Genomic DNA, 15218 nt, shown 5'->3' on the forward strand with positions numbered 1-15218 from the left:
AGACTCCCCCAAACAGGAATATAGTAAAGATACAGTTTAAAACAACTGTATTTCAAAAAACAGTTTATTTGAAAATAATTTAATCTACCCATATAAAGCTAATAGAAATTATTATAACCTTCCCTGTTATTAAAAATAATCATACTTGTTGAATTATAACCTTTAACAAAATTTTTAAGAGGCATACACATTCTTTGCTCTCAATTTACTTTTAAATGGTGCAATACGAATGTTTATAAGTTGAATCTCAGCTATTAAAATAAACCTCAAAATATTATGACATGCTGATATCCTATGTAAATGCTCTTCAGTTGTAAGTAAATATTTACTAAGCCATCCTAGCATACTGTAAACTGAAACTACATGCTAGTCAAACTATGTGAATATTGAGTAAGGTCTGCACAAATACAATTATGAAACAAACTAAGAAAGTTATTTGGTGTCAAAGTATGAGGAATACTTTTTTCTCAAATTACTAAGATGTATAGGCCTTTTCTAGTTTCTAATGTTAAAAAAAATGACTAGACAGCCTTATAGCTAGTTTAAAATCTCTAGACTTGAATGGATGAGGCTTGATTGCTATTTAGGAGAATAGCTGACTCTTCCTATGTTTATTATTGGAGTATCTGAAACCTACAGCCAGGAGAGGTTAGTAACTAGACTGAAAACTCTTTGAGGATATAAGCATGTCCACTAACTTGACGGAACTCTTCCAAGTGCTGAACAGAGGGCTCTTCCCACAGTAGGCATTCCGCAAATACTACTCAATCAATGATATTTATTGAGCACATACTGTATGCAGAACACTGTACTAAGTGCCTGGGACAGTACAACTCAACACAGGCGGTAGACACGTTCCCTGCCCTCCCTCAGCTTACGAGTTGATAAATGAAATGCCCCTTTCCTTCGTTTAGACAGGATGCTAAGTGGCTGGGCACAGGACTAAAAGTTAAGGATTCACAAATTATAACCTAGTGTGTCTTTGAGCCAGTCATTTACATAACATCCCTACTATTAAGAGGCTTCATGTAGGGTAGAAGGAGGCCCCTTTCTGGTACAGTAGGGAATGTGATCATTCCCACACTCTCTTCCTGGGTATGGAAATAGGGAACTGAAGGAGGGATGGCTGTGCCACCATTTCTTCTCTTGTTTTCATTGAAATGGTCACTTTGAGGCTCCAATGTTGACCCACTCCTAAACAAGGCTGCTAGCTCTATTCCTACTTTTCTCTTGGCCCCATCCAATGGATGCTTTCCTCCCTTATGTTCTAAAGGAAATGGATAATTTCTTCATCCAGTAGAGGAGATAAGCACACTTGCTCTTTGTTCCAGGAGGTGGTTTCACTTGGAAAATATGAACTAGAATATAAATACTGTTTTTGGAGGATGGATCAGTATAAGGTTTTGGATCCACATATAGTCCTCTCACTGTAATAGCACCCCCAGAGGGCCACTGTTTCAAAAGGGGTATCTATTCCCTGAAGATGTGACATACTGAAAAAGTGTTAATGACATACCTGGGCTTCTTAGGAGTCCTCACAAATCTGGAAAAAGGATCTCACCTGAATTCCCCTTTTCAAACCCAGTCTGATTTACCTCAGGAACTCCCAGCTGCTGCTTCCTGGCAAAGGTAAATCCCAAAACATCCTCTGGCTAATAATAATAGTATTTGTTAAGTGCTTACTATGTGCCAGGCACTGTTCTAAGCGCCGGGGTAGGTACAAGATAATTGGATTGGACACAGTCCCTGTCCCACAAGGGGCTCACAGTTTTATTCCTCATTTTACAGATGAGGTAACTGAGGCACAGAGAAGTGAAGCAACTTGCCCAAGGTCACACAGCAGGCAAGCGGTCAAGGTGGAATTAGAACCCAGGTCCTTCTCGTATACTCAGCCCCTGACCCTTCTGATCAGATGAATAAGGAGGAGACCAGAATTTCTCAGGGAAAGATTCCTGCTAATAAGTCCTCATTGTCAGGATAATTCATCTACTGAAAGGGTCAGTTCATTTATTTAGGCTGAATATCAATGCAAGTCATCGATGACAGTTTTACCACTCGTCAACACCCCAGGCTTCTCCTCTGATGTGTACTGATTGGGGTTTCCTATATACTGTGTTTGGGGGGGCACCTGTCTTTTGTTCCCTTTATGATCTTACCTGGGGAACCAGCGTTTAACCATCAAAAGGATTTTACCATTTTTGACTGTCACAGATTGGCATCTCATTTGTGCCCAGTTTTGCAATTAAGCCAGTCTTCCCCAAACCGATTCTTTGAAATGGAAATGATCTTTCCCCAGGACAAGACAGAGGAGATTTTATAGCAGTCATCCCTCCCTCTCAACTCTGTACTCTGCATTCCTTAATTCTCACCTGTCAACTTAATTCCAGCCTTATTCCCGTTAGTGCATAAAGACCTCTGGACTTTGGGATCAAGAGATAAAACATGCCTGTCCCTCCAATGGCTAAATTTTCCAATTCCGGTTGCTGAGTTTTACCTTTTCCAATCTCCTTCGTTAGAACATCAAACCCCCATGAATTGGATTTTCTGGTCCCCTCAAGTACATAATTCTCAGCTCCCTGTACAGCAGCCCATTTTAAACTGTGCTTCCTAAACAGAGCACTATAAAAAGGGCATTTGTGTGTGTGTAATTTAATAAGCCTAGATTTACAAGCTGCCCCAGGAAATATTGCTGGTTTCAATCAATGGATTAGCACAAGTTAGTTAATTTGACATCAACCCATCCTTGACTAAAACTACATTTCAGTAGAGGACAGTGAAATTGTATTCCAATTCAAAGGGGTTTAACAGTCTTTAATAAACTAAGTGTCAGTGTTACCTCGGAAAGAGAGCTGTTTGGTCAGTTTGGCTAACAGGAAAAATGGGACAACAAAAAATGTTTTGTTGTCTGTATCCCCCTTCTAGACTGTGAGCCCATTGTTGGGTAGGGACCCCGTGGGTAAGGCCCATGTCTATATGTTGCCAACTTGTACTTCCCAAGCACTTAGTACAGTGCTCTGCACACAGTGAGTGCTTAATAAATGCAATTGAATGAATGGGAGGGAAAACCCCAATCTGACCCAAATAGTTAGAAAATCAACTGGAGTTGGCGAGTAAAAAATAATGGTTGCAACAGGTGTGAAGAAATGGAGTTATCAAGCTAGAGGCCACTTAAGTCTGGATTTTGAACCCAAAAAGAAAAAAAAATCCCACCGAGTCAAAAGATCACAACTCATCAGACCTGGAAAGCTAGAACTCATTCTCCACATGATAGCACATCCATATCATGAGACCAATTACTCTTTTCAGGTTGAAAAAGGATGGTTACTGAAGAGAAACACCAGGGTTCAGACTACCAGGAGGGAACATGAACTGACTATGTTTGAAGCCAGCCATTCCGACAACAGTGCCAGCCATGCAGAGGGACAAACCAGGGTGCTCCCCAAATCCTGAACCAGGTGTGTGTGTTGGTTGGGGGGTGGTGTTTGCAGGGACAGCACCTCTCTCTCCAAAACCCAGAGCTGTGGGGCCAAACGGCTTTCAGGTCTACAGTGGCTCTAGGTGAAGTTAGTTAAAATCTTTTATTAATTAGCATTATCTCATTGGCCTGATGTGGGCATTTCATCATCTGCTAATAAACCCATATTGGCTGTCCAGACAACAGACCTAGTTGTGGGCTCCATTTTCGTGCCCTTCATCCTGAGGAGATGTGGTGGCTGACGCTTTCCCCACAACCCATCACCACAACTCATTATCACAAGTGCACTATTTCAAGCATTTACAGATAGCACAGTAAGCACAGGGCCAGTGTGTGAAAAGATACTGCCCCAGTACTACATATAGAGCAAAATTTCCAGCCATTTCTAAGAACACACCCGGCCGAGATTTATGAAAAACCAAAATCTCAACTATGACTTTAATGCTCATCGCCCCCCATTGTCAGTCACACAGACCGAGCTCATTTAATGTTCAGACCATGAACTATAATGGGGATCGTTGGACAATAGAAAGTCTTTGGGCTGAAAGGGGTTCCAGTTTGACCCTAAAAGGCCTCTCCCTCAATCCTTCCATCAGATCAGGCAGTTCTTGTCACATTATTATTGTGTATCCTTTCTATTGCTCCCCTTCTTTTTGAATCTTAAGCCCCTTGTAGGCAGGGCCTATAACTTTAAATAAATTCACTGTAATTTACCTGACCCTAGTTTGGCCTTCTGACTTACTAAAAAGTTTTTAATAAACTCAGGAGTGAGTTCGTGAAGCTGCTCCAAACTTCAACTGCAAATGTTAGCTCTGGAGGCAGAGCCGACAATGACTTGAGGATGAGGCAAGTTTCTTAAAATATATATATATATATATATATATATATTATTTTCAAGACCAGAAATACAATAGGAGGGAATCAAAAGAGCAATGGAGTCTGCACTACTTTCATCCCCTTCCCCACTATGATATACTTATTCTCTACATGTCCATTTACAGAGATTTTGTGCACACCAGATCTCAGAATATGGAAAGACTCCACAGAGCTTCAAAAAGAGTGTCCCCTGCTAGTCTTTAAACCAGCAACCTAGGAAATCCCAGTAAAATGATTAAAAAAGATAACAGATTCTAAGAACATGGCAGCAAGCAGAAAAGAAGCTGTTTCTTGACCTTCAAACACACTAAAAATGAAAATTCTTCTCAGGGGGCTTACTTCTGAGTCTTGCAGCTCATTATCACAAGTGGGCTATTTCAAGCGTTTACAGGTGGTACAGGAAACATAGGACAGTGTGTGAAAAGACACTACCCCAATACTACACCTAGAGCAAAATTTCCAGCCATTTCCAAGGACAACATACCATCCGAGATTTATGACTAACAAAAATCTGAACTATGACTTTAGTGCTCACCACCCCTCACTTCGACATGGCAGCTTTAATTTCTTTTCCATGGTGGTTAGAAGAAGAAAAAGGTGAGAGTTTTGGAAAAAAAGCAAAAACAACAGGAAGATGGGGGGAGGAGATATTTTCCCCTCTTTCTTTAGAAAAATTGCAAGTTAAGAGCCAGCCTTTTACAAAATATTTTCCTTTAGAAGTCAAGAAAAAAGCACTGCCATAATTGTTATGGTTGTCTTTATTCCCCTTCTTCCTGAGCTCATTTTCTGAATATTAACTTTTTTTCTGGAGTACATGAAGGTGACTTTCTAAGTTAATAAAAAACTTTGTTTACTGTTCATGGTTCCTATTTCAACTACCCCTCCACCCTAGTTTTTCACAAACTTTGAAAAATACAGCAAAATTCTTACATGCTCTAGTAGCTTGCTACTAAAGCTGTAAAATGATTACAAAAAATTGGAGCCATATAGGGAACATGGACTTAAGTAATGATAACACTGTTTCAGAAGAAGGGAGGTTCCCACTTACACATCCCTGCAATAACTTCTCTTAACTTTCTAGCTGGGAGAGAATAATTTGGCAACCATAGGCAACGGTTAAGCAAGAGGCGTTACTCTTCAAAGCCCTGTCACTAGACTGTATGCTCCTTCAGGGCAAGAATCGTGACTACCAACTTCATTGTATTGCACTCTTCCAAGTGTTTAGTACCCCGTTCTGCATAAAGTAAGTGCCCAATAAATATCATTGATTGACAGTGAAAAGTAAGCACTGGAGAATGGGATAGCTAGTTAGAGAAGAGCCAGAGACAGAAAGGGAGAGCAGAAAAGAGTATTGGGAGGGAATCAAGGGAAAAAGAAAGAGCAAGACAGAATGAACAAGGGACAGTAGAGTGGCTGAGAAAAGGAGCTTAGTTTTCCACTCTTCACACATGAGCGGCCAATAGGACAAAGTCAGATGGTGTGGGATTCCTGGAACCCACACCCCACAGGCTTCATCTAGTGGAAATTACCATGCTTCCTTTCAGAAAGTAACAGCTTTGCCCTTTAGATAACCCTACATCCTCAACCCAGACAGAACTCAAACCTGAGAGAATATCAGATCCTTCTGCTAGTGCTTAGATAACCCTACATCCTCAACCCAGACAGAACTCAAACCTGAGAGAATATCAGATCCTTCTGCTAGTGCTGAACAAGAAAGGAAGCACAGAAATCTGGCCCAGAAGAAAAACTAAAAACATGTCAATTGGCAACTTCCTCTGACTACAAATAGATGATAAACATATTTATGGGCATAGTCATATGCCCAAATTGAGATGTGTGTATGTATGCATGTGTGTGGGTGTGCACATACATGTTTGTGCATGTGCCTGTGTCCAGAATCTCTAAACACCCAACTACAAAATGGGAGTCGATTAAAGGAATAAAGGACAGTGAAAAAGTTTGTGTAAAATGAGTTTTGATTTCCAAGAAAAGTACACTTGGGAAGAGAATACTTTCAAAAATACATACTAAGCAAATATACCAGGATTTCATTCTACTATCAAGGGAGAAGCAAAGGAAAGTTTAAGTGCAAGAGGAGCTTTTTAAAGTCTTGCTAGATTACACTGTCCCCTCTGATTCCTAAAGACTAAAAACCCGTTTTTTGTTTCCCATCATTTAAAATGTTTGCCCTATGACTTCATGCTGACATATAGTTCAGCATCTTGAACCAATGCATACACCCCCCCAAAAGTTGGCAAACTGCTTTAGTGAAAGCACCAAAATAACAGCCAAAACAAAACAAAAAATGTAGAAAAACGAGTTTGCTTTTGGACTGGTCCTCCCCTGTGAAAAACTTCAGCTGTTAACTTGAGGCCAGCGACAATCCCACTTGAAGCAAACTGCACAGAAATAACTGACGTAGGAGAGGACTAAATAGAGCAGGTCAGCTTATCAGCCCTGTAGGATATTGGTCTCAATACCATATTCCTATCAGCTACTGGAACAATCTGGGAATCCATTTTTTTCCTAAAATAAAGCTTCACCTGAAGAGCTACAATACATTTCATAATTAGTTTCTCATGACTAAAAGCAATGCTTGAGACAAAAAGTGACGAGCTGAATGGATCATAACTACCTATTGTACTGTATTCTTCCAAGCGCTAAGAACAGTGCACTGCAATCACCTTTGAGCGCCTAGTGTGCAGAGTACCATACCAAGCGCTTGGGAAAAATGCAATATAACAGATACTTTCACACACGAAGTGCTCAATAAATATATTTGATTGAGTGGTGGGGGGAGAGCTAACTTTTTTATGGCATTTGTTAAGCACTTAAGCTAGACACTACATTAAGCACTGGGGTAGATACAAACTAGGCAGAATAGACACTGTCCATCTTCTACATGGGGTTCACAGTCTTAATCCCCATTAAGGGAACTGTGGCACAGAGAAGTTAAGATACTTGCTTAAAGTCACACAGCAGATAAGTGGCAGAGCTGGGATTAGAAACCAGGTCCTTCTGACTCCCAGGCCCATCCATACCCTAACCACTAGGACACACTGCTTCTTAAGGAAAAGTATTCAAGGTAAACTCTAAGGCTACGCCTCCCGGTATCTATTTTTAGTACCTTATTTTTCAGTGGTTTGATACACTACAAAGAAATTCTGAATTCTGAATATGAATTAAATGGGGTGAATTTTCTTTTTTTTTTTTTTTACCAACTCAAGAGGTTGTCCTCCAAGACAGATGTAATCAGGATTGTTCTGATACGATTTGGATCTCATTTATACAATCACGTGACACCTCTGCCCTGGTAAAAATATTTACATCACCTTGGATGCCGGCCGTTGCCTGCCAGCCAGTCCTAGAGTCTGCATCAGGGCTCGAAATCTTTAAACGAACGGTCCCCACGTTTTCCCTACCAATGCTCCCTTTCCCAGAAGTGTTCCTTAAGGGTAGGAGGAGAGATTAAAGAGCAAAAATTCCTCTTTAAAAAAGCTTCCTCTCTCTAGTCTCCAGAGCCACACTGCCACAACCTCTCTAGTTCTCCCCTGCTAGGACTAGCCCATGGCCCTAGGGATCCCTGCCCATCCCGGTGGGAAGCCACGCAGAGCAGCAATTAGGGCAGCAGGGGAAGAGGGAGTTTTCTCCCTCCCTCCCTCTCCCACCTTCTCCAGCGACATCCACAGCAAGGGGCATGGGTCAATTGCCCTAGATGGTCCTAACCTCCAGGAATCTGAGTAAACTCCTTTCCACTGGTTTTTTGAAAATTTCTCACCCATATTCTACTTAAATATTTACCAAACACTTAGGTACTCAGCTCACACATCTACACATCTCTAGATCAACCAATGTTATTTACTGAACATTGACTATATGCAAAATACAATACAGAGATGGCAGTTTAGTCCCTGCCTGTAAGGAGCTAACAGTCTAGGGGATATAAGAGTCGTTTCCCCCTTCCTATAATTTCAGGGTTTGTCTCCCCAGCTAGACTGTAAGTTCCTTGAGGGTAGGGGATCATGTCTACTAACTATTCTCTGTGGGAAGGGATGGACTGTCTCTATTGCTGTATTGTACTTTCCAATTTATTGAGTACAGTGCTCAATAAATACAATGAATACTCTCCCAAATGCTTGCTACAGTAATCTGCACAGAGTAAGCACTCAGTAAATACCAGTGATTTTTCCCTTCAATCTGGGCCAGTGTTTCATATATATTTAAATAATGGTATTTGTTAAGTGCTTACTAGGTGCCAGGAACTGTACTGAGTGCTGAAGTAATTACAGGCTGATCACATTGGACACAGTCCATGTCCCACATGGGGCTCAGAGTCAATCCCCATTTTACAGATGAGGTAATAGGCACAGAGAAGTTAAGTGACTTGCCCAAGGGCACACCGCAGACAAGTGGCAGAGTTGGGATTAGAACCCAAGTCCTTCGGACTTCCAGGCCCGTGCTTTATTCACAAGGCCACACTACTTCTGATGAAAATCCACCACAAGAGAGAATCGATTCTATACCCAGGCAATGGCCAACCAGGAGACATTTCTCCTGCAAAGCCTTTTGGCCCTGCAGGATGCCAAAAGGTGTCCACATACTTTCAGTAGTCTTAAACATAAAGATTACAAACCCAGCACCTACTCTGGTCAAACATATTGAGTGACAGGATTATTCACTCTTTCAATCGTATTTATTGAGCACTTACTGTGTGTACAGCACTGTACTAAGCGCTTGGGAAGTACAAGTTGGCAACGTATAGAGACGGTCCCTACCCAACAGCGGGCTCACAGTCTAGAAGAGAACTTAGAATTAAATCCAAAAGGACCTAGTTTCCAATTAAAACGTTTTCCTTTGGTTTCCTCTAGGGCAAATCACTCAGTACTGTGTTACTGGTCTTGAAGTAATAGCAGTTATTAATCGCAGCCAAGAAGCGCAAGTTTCCAAATTCTGAATATTAGTAAGAAGGTTGGAAGACATGTTTCCCCTCCTTTCCCATCCCACATAGAAAGCATGTGTTTGTATTTCAGGAGGTTTATAAATGAGAAGGACCCACTCCCCTTAGAGAAACAATGACGTGACTGTAGCATACAAACCACAAATTTCTAGGGAACCTACTTATGCCTGGCCTTCACGATACCAAACACAACTATACTTTCAAAACAAAACTGAGTACCAAGATGCTGTACTAGAAAAAAAAAAGAAGTTACTTTTTTGGGGGGGGAGGGGGGCACACGATCCATTCTGGATTGGGTGCTTCTGTCCCACCAGCTCTTTTATCTCTTTCAAGAGATCAGAGAGAAAAACACCCTGATCACACCAACCGAAAAGTGTCCGGCCCGTTATTTCCATAAATAATAATAATTGTTATTATTATGGTATTTTTCAAGCACTTATGTGCCAGGCACTGTACTAATTCATTCATTCGTATTTATTGAGCGCTTCTTGTGTGCAGAGAAGCAGCATGGCTCAGTGGAAAGAGCATGGGCTTGGGAGTCAGAGGTCATGGGTTCAAATCCCAGCTCTGCCGCATGTCAGCTGTGTGACTTGGGGCAAGTCACCTCACTTCTCTGTGCCTCAGTTCCTCATTTGTAAAATGGGGATTAGGATTGTGAGCCCCACACGGGACAACTTGATCACTTTGTATCCTCCCCAGCGCTTAGAACAGTCTTTGCACATAGTAAGTGCTTAATAAATACCAAAATTATTATTATTATTATTGGAAAGAACAATTCAGCAATAGAGACAATCGCCGCCCACATCGGGTTCACTCTCTAGAGACACGGAGCTTAAATAGCTCTCCTTCACTGACGTTTTTATTCTAGTTCAGCGGTGAACTGCAACTGATAACCCACCTTAAAGATACCTAAAGTTGATTATTAAAGGGTGGAGCACAAAAGCCAATCTGGAGAAGAAACCGTAGACTTTAAGATAAACTTCAGAAAAACACAAACCAAACAAGCATCTCAATAGCCACTTCAAAATACGTGATTATTAGTGCTCATCTCCCTGGAAGCCCCGTACACAGTGGCATCAACGAAATGCTTGGAGGTGGAGAAAACTTGCGACCCCCTTCTCCAGGGGGAACACCCCCCAAATAATAATAATGGTACAAGGAAGCAGAGTGGCTTAGTGGGTAGAGCCCGGGCTTGGGAGTCGGAGATCGTGGATTCTAATTCTGGCTCTGCCACTTGTCCGCTGTGGGGCTTTGGACAAGTCACTTAACTTTTCTGGGCCTCAGTTGCCTCATCTGTAAAACGGGGATTGAGACTGTGAGCCCCAAGTGGGACAACCTGATTACTTTCTATCTACCCCAGCGCTTAGAACAGTGCTTGGGACATAATAAGCACTTAACAAATACTATTATTATCGACAATAATATATATATTAATATATAGTAATAATAATATATATTATAATATATAGTAATGATAATAGTAAGCGCTTACTATGTGCCAAGCACTGCTCTAAGGGCTGGGCCCAAGGGGCAAGCCGGGCTGGGGAAGCGCGGGGGGCAACGAGCAGCAAAAGCAGTGTAGCGCAGTGGAAAGGGCCGGGGCTTTGGAGTCAGAGGTCATGGGTTCAAATCCCGGTTGAGCCAGTTGTCAGCTGTGTGACTGTGGGCAAGTCACAATAATAATAATAATAATAGCATTTATTAAGCGCTTACTATGTGCAAAGCACTGTTCTAAGCGCTGGGGGGATACAAGGTGTTCAGGTTGCCCCACGGGGGGCGCACAGTCAATCCCCATTTTACAAATGAGGTAACACAACTTCTCTGTGCCTCAGTTCCCTCCCCATTTTACAGATGAGGTAACACAACTTCTCTGTACCTCAGTTCCCTCATCTGGAAAATGGGGATGAAGACTGTGAGCCCTCCGGGGGACAACCTGATCACCTTGTAACCTCCGCAACGCTTAGGACAGTGCTTTGCATATAGTAAGCGCTTAATAAATGCCATTATTATTATTATTATTATTATAATTGCCCCCCGGCTGTAAAGGCTGCAAACGATCCCTGCCCGCGGGAAGGTGAAGACCGCCTCGCCCCCGCCGGGCCCTCCAGCCTCCCGGGGCTGCAAAACGTCGCATGGCCGAGCCCGGGCCAGCTCTCTTCCTCCCTTCAAGGCCCTCCTGAGTGCTCACCTCCTCCAGGAGGCCTTCCCAGACTGAGCCCCTTCCTTCCTCTCCCCCTCGTCCCCCCTCTCCATCCCCCCATCTTACCTCCTTCCCTTCCCCACAGCACCTGTATATATGTATACGTTTGTACATATTTATTCCTCTATTGATTTATTTATTTTTCTTGTCCACATCCATTCTATTGATTTTATTTTGTTAGTATGTTTGGTTTTGTTCTCTGTCTCCCCCTTTTAGACTGTGAGCCCACTGCTGGGTAATAATAATAATAATGGCATTTATTAAGCGCTTACTATGTGCAAAGCACTGTTCTAAGCGCTGGGGGGGTTACAAGGGGATCGGGTTGTCCCACGGGGGGCTCCCAGTCTTAATCCCCATTTTACAGATGAGGGAACTGAGGGCCCAGAGAAGTTAAGTGACTCGCCCAGGGTCACACAGCAGACATGTGGCGGAGGCAGGATTCGAACCCCTGACCTCAGGCTCCAAAGCCCGGGCTCTTTCCATTGAGCCACGCGGCTTCTCTTCTCTGGGTGGGGACTGTCTCTATATGTTACCAACTTGTACTTCCCAAGCGCTTAGCACAGTGCTCTGCACACAGTAAGCGCTCAATCAATACGACTGATGAGGAGGAGGAGGGAGCACTCGAAACCGCCACGGGAAAAAGGGGGGTGCAAGAAACTCTCTTCCTGCCCCGGTTCTTTTTTTTCCCCCTCCCGCCCACTCCTGAGCTGAAGGCAGCTGCAGCCAGAGCCACTCACCTCCCGGGGGGTCGGAGAGCCGGCAGCGGGTGCGAGGAGGAGGGCTGCCTGGACGAGGAGGGCGCGCTGCTGCTGTTGCTAACCTAACTCCCTCCTGCTGCTGCAGCAGGCTTCACCCGGGAGCCGCCGCCGCCGCTCTGCGCATGCGCAGCGCGCCTCCCACCTGCCCCGCCCTGGGCAGCAGCGATTTAAAAAACACAGGCCCCACCTCTTTCTCCTCCGGCCCGTCTCTGGGACGCCACAGAATAATAATAATACCAACCGTAATAATAACGATAATAATAACAACAATACAAATAATTCATTCAGTCGTACTTATTGAGCGCCTACTGTGGGCAGAGCACTGGATTAAGCGCTTGGCAATTGGGCAACAGAGACAATCCTTAACCCAACAACAGCCTCGCAGTATTGAAGGGGCAATAATAAGAATTATTATATAATATTTATTATTATTATTATTATTATTAGGCGCTTATTACGTGCCAATCTCTGTCCTAAGTGCCGGGGGTAGATTCAAGTTAGGTTGGGCAGAGCACTGTATTAAGCGCTTGGCAATTCGGCAACGGAGGCAATCTTTACCCAACAACGGCCTCGCAGTCTCGAAGGGAGGAATAATAAGAATTATTATATAATTATTATATAATTATTATTAGGCGCTTATTACGGGCCAATCTCTATCCTAAATGCCAGGGGTAGATTCAAGTTACTCAGGTTGGGCAGAGCACTGTATTAAGCGCTTGGCAATTCGGCAACAGAGACAATCCTTAACCCAACAACGGCCTCGCAGTCCCGAAGGAGGGAATAATAAGAATTATTATATAATATTTATTATTATTATTATTAGGCGCTTATTACATGCCAATCTCTGCCTAAGTGCCGGGGGTAGATTCAAGTTACTCAGGTTGGGCAGAGCACTGTATTAAGCGCTTGGCAATTCGGCAACAGAGACAATCCTTAACCCAACAACGGCCTCGCAGTCCCGAAGGAGGGAATAATAAGAATTATTATATAATATTTATTATTATTATTATTAGGCGCTTATTACGTGCCAATCTCTGCCTAAGTGCCGGGGGTAGATTCAAGTTACTCAGGTTGGGCAGAGCGCTGTATTAAGCGCTTGGCAATTCGGCAACAGAGACAGTCCTTACCCAACAATGGACTCGCAGTCCCGAAGGAGGGAATAATAAGAATTATTATATAATATTTATTATTATTATTATTAGGCGCTTATTATGTGCCAATCTCTGTCCTAAGTGCCGGGGGTAGATTCAAGTTAGGTTGGGCAGAGCGCTGTATTAAGCGCTTGGCAATTGGGCAACAGAGGCAATCCTTACCCAACAACGGCCTCGCAGTCTCGAAGGGGGGAATAATAAGAATTATTATATAATATCTATTATTATTATTAGGCGCTTATTACGTGCCAATCTCTGTCCTAAGTGCCGGGGGTAGATTCAAGTTACTCAGGTTGGGCAGAGCGCTGTATGAAGCGCTTGGCAATTCTGCAACAGAGACAATCCTTACCCGACAACGGACTCGCAGCCTCGAAGTGGGGAATAGTAATAATTATTATATAATTATTATATAATTATTATTAGGCGCGTATTACGTGCCAATCTCTGTCTTAAGTGCCGGGGGTAGATTCAAGTTACTCAGGTTGGGCAGAGCGCTGTATTAAGCGCTTGGCAATTCGGCAACAGAGGCAATCCTTACCCAACAACGGCCTCGCGGTCTCGAAGGGGGGAATAATACGAATTATTATATAATATCTATTATTATTATTATTAGGCGCTCTTTCCATGAAGCCACGCTGCTTCTTATGGGGCTCACACTCTTAATCCCCATTTTACAGATGAAGTAACGGAGGCCAAGAGTAGTGAAGTGACTTGCCCAAGGTCACACAGCAGACATGTGACAGAGCAAGGATGAGAACCAGTGACCTTCTGACTCCCGGGGCCGTGCTCTATCAACTAAGCCAAAATTGGCGTCTGGGAAAGGTAAGAGGGGGGAATGGGTAAGAGAGGGAGTGAAACCCTATTTTCTTTTGATGGTGTTTTTTAAGTGCGTACGATGTGCCAGGCACTGAACTCAGCGCTGGGAGAGATAAGAGTTCATTCGGTGCAGGGGATGTGTCTGTTCATTGTTGTATTCGTCCAAGCGCTCAGTACAGTGATTTGCACACAGTAAGCGCTCAATAAATATGATTGAATGAGTGAATGAGCTACAACGATACTAATAATAATTATGCTACTCGTTAAGTGCTTACAAAGTGCCAAGCACTGTTCTAAGCACTGGGGTAGATACAAGCTAATCAGGTTAGACGCAGTACCTGTCCCACATGGGGTTTACAGTCTTTTCCCCATGTTACAGATGAGCTAATTGAGGCACAGAGAAGTGAAGTGAGTTGCCCAAGGTCACAAAGTAGACAAGTGGTAGAGTCAGGATTAGAACCCATATTCTTCTGAATCTTCTGCCTTTCTACTTGTTTTGTTGTCTGTTTCCCCACTTCTTGACTGTGAGCCTGTTGTTGGGTAGGGACTGTCCCTATCTGTTGATGAATTGTACTTTTCAAGCACTTAGTACAGTGCACTGCACACAGTAAACGCTCAATAAATACGATTGAATGAATGAATGAATATCCACCAGGCGATGATGTTTGTGAACCCTATCTCCGTTAGGGTCATCCTTAGTACAGTGCTCTGCACATAGTAAGCGCTCAATAAATACGATTGATGATGATGATGATGATGATGATGATGAAGAAGCCATGGTTTAAGATTACTGGACAGTGGCACCCCTCTAGGCTGGATTATCTATAGATCCTTAGGCCGGTAAGGGACTTTACAAGGTTTATCCATTCCTAAACAATTACATTTAAAACTATCCTGATTGTTAAGGTTTCCTTAGCTTCCATGAGAAGCCTTGTGGTATAGTGGGGAGAGCACAGGACTGGGAGTCAAAGACCTGGGTTCTAAA

The 15218-nt window shown here is 43.0% G+C and overlaps 1 protein-coding gene across 2 annotated transcripts in view; it reads right to left on the minus strand.

The window, feature by feature from the left end:
* Positions 1–12340, minus strand: part of PROSER2 (proline and serine rich 2) — a 30519-nt gene extending 18179 nt beyond the window's left edge. For both annotated transcript variants that reach the window (XM_038741469.1, XM_038741468.1), the window contains exon 1: positions 12246–12340. The gene's annotated coding sequence lies outside the window, so the exon portion shown is untranslated. The remainder of the gene's footprint in view (positions 1–12245) is intronic.
* Between the last annotated feature and the right edge of the window lie 2878 nt (positions 12341–15218).

This window comes from Tachyglossus aculeatus (assembly GCF_015852505.1).
Source record: "Tachyglossus aculeatus isolate mTacAcu1 chromosome 12 unlocalized genomic scaffold, mTacAcu1.pri SUPER_6_unloc_1, whole genome shotgun sequence".
Classification (NCBI taxonomy): domain Eukaryota; kingdom Metazoa; phylum Chordata; class Mammalia; order Monotremata; family Tachyglossidae; genus Tachyglossus; species Tachyglossus aculeatus.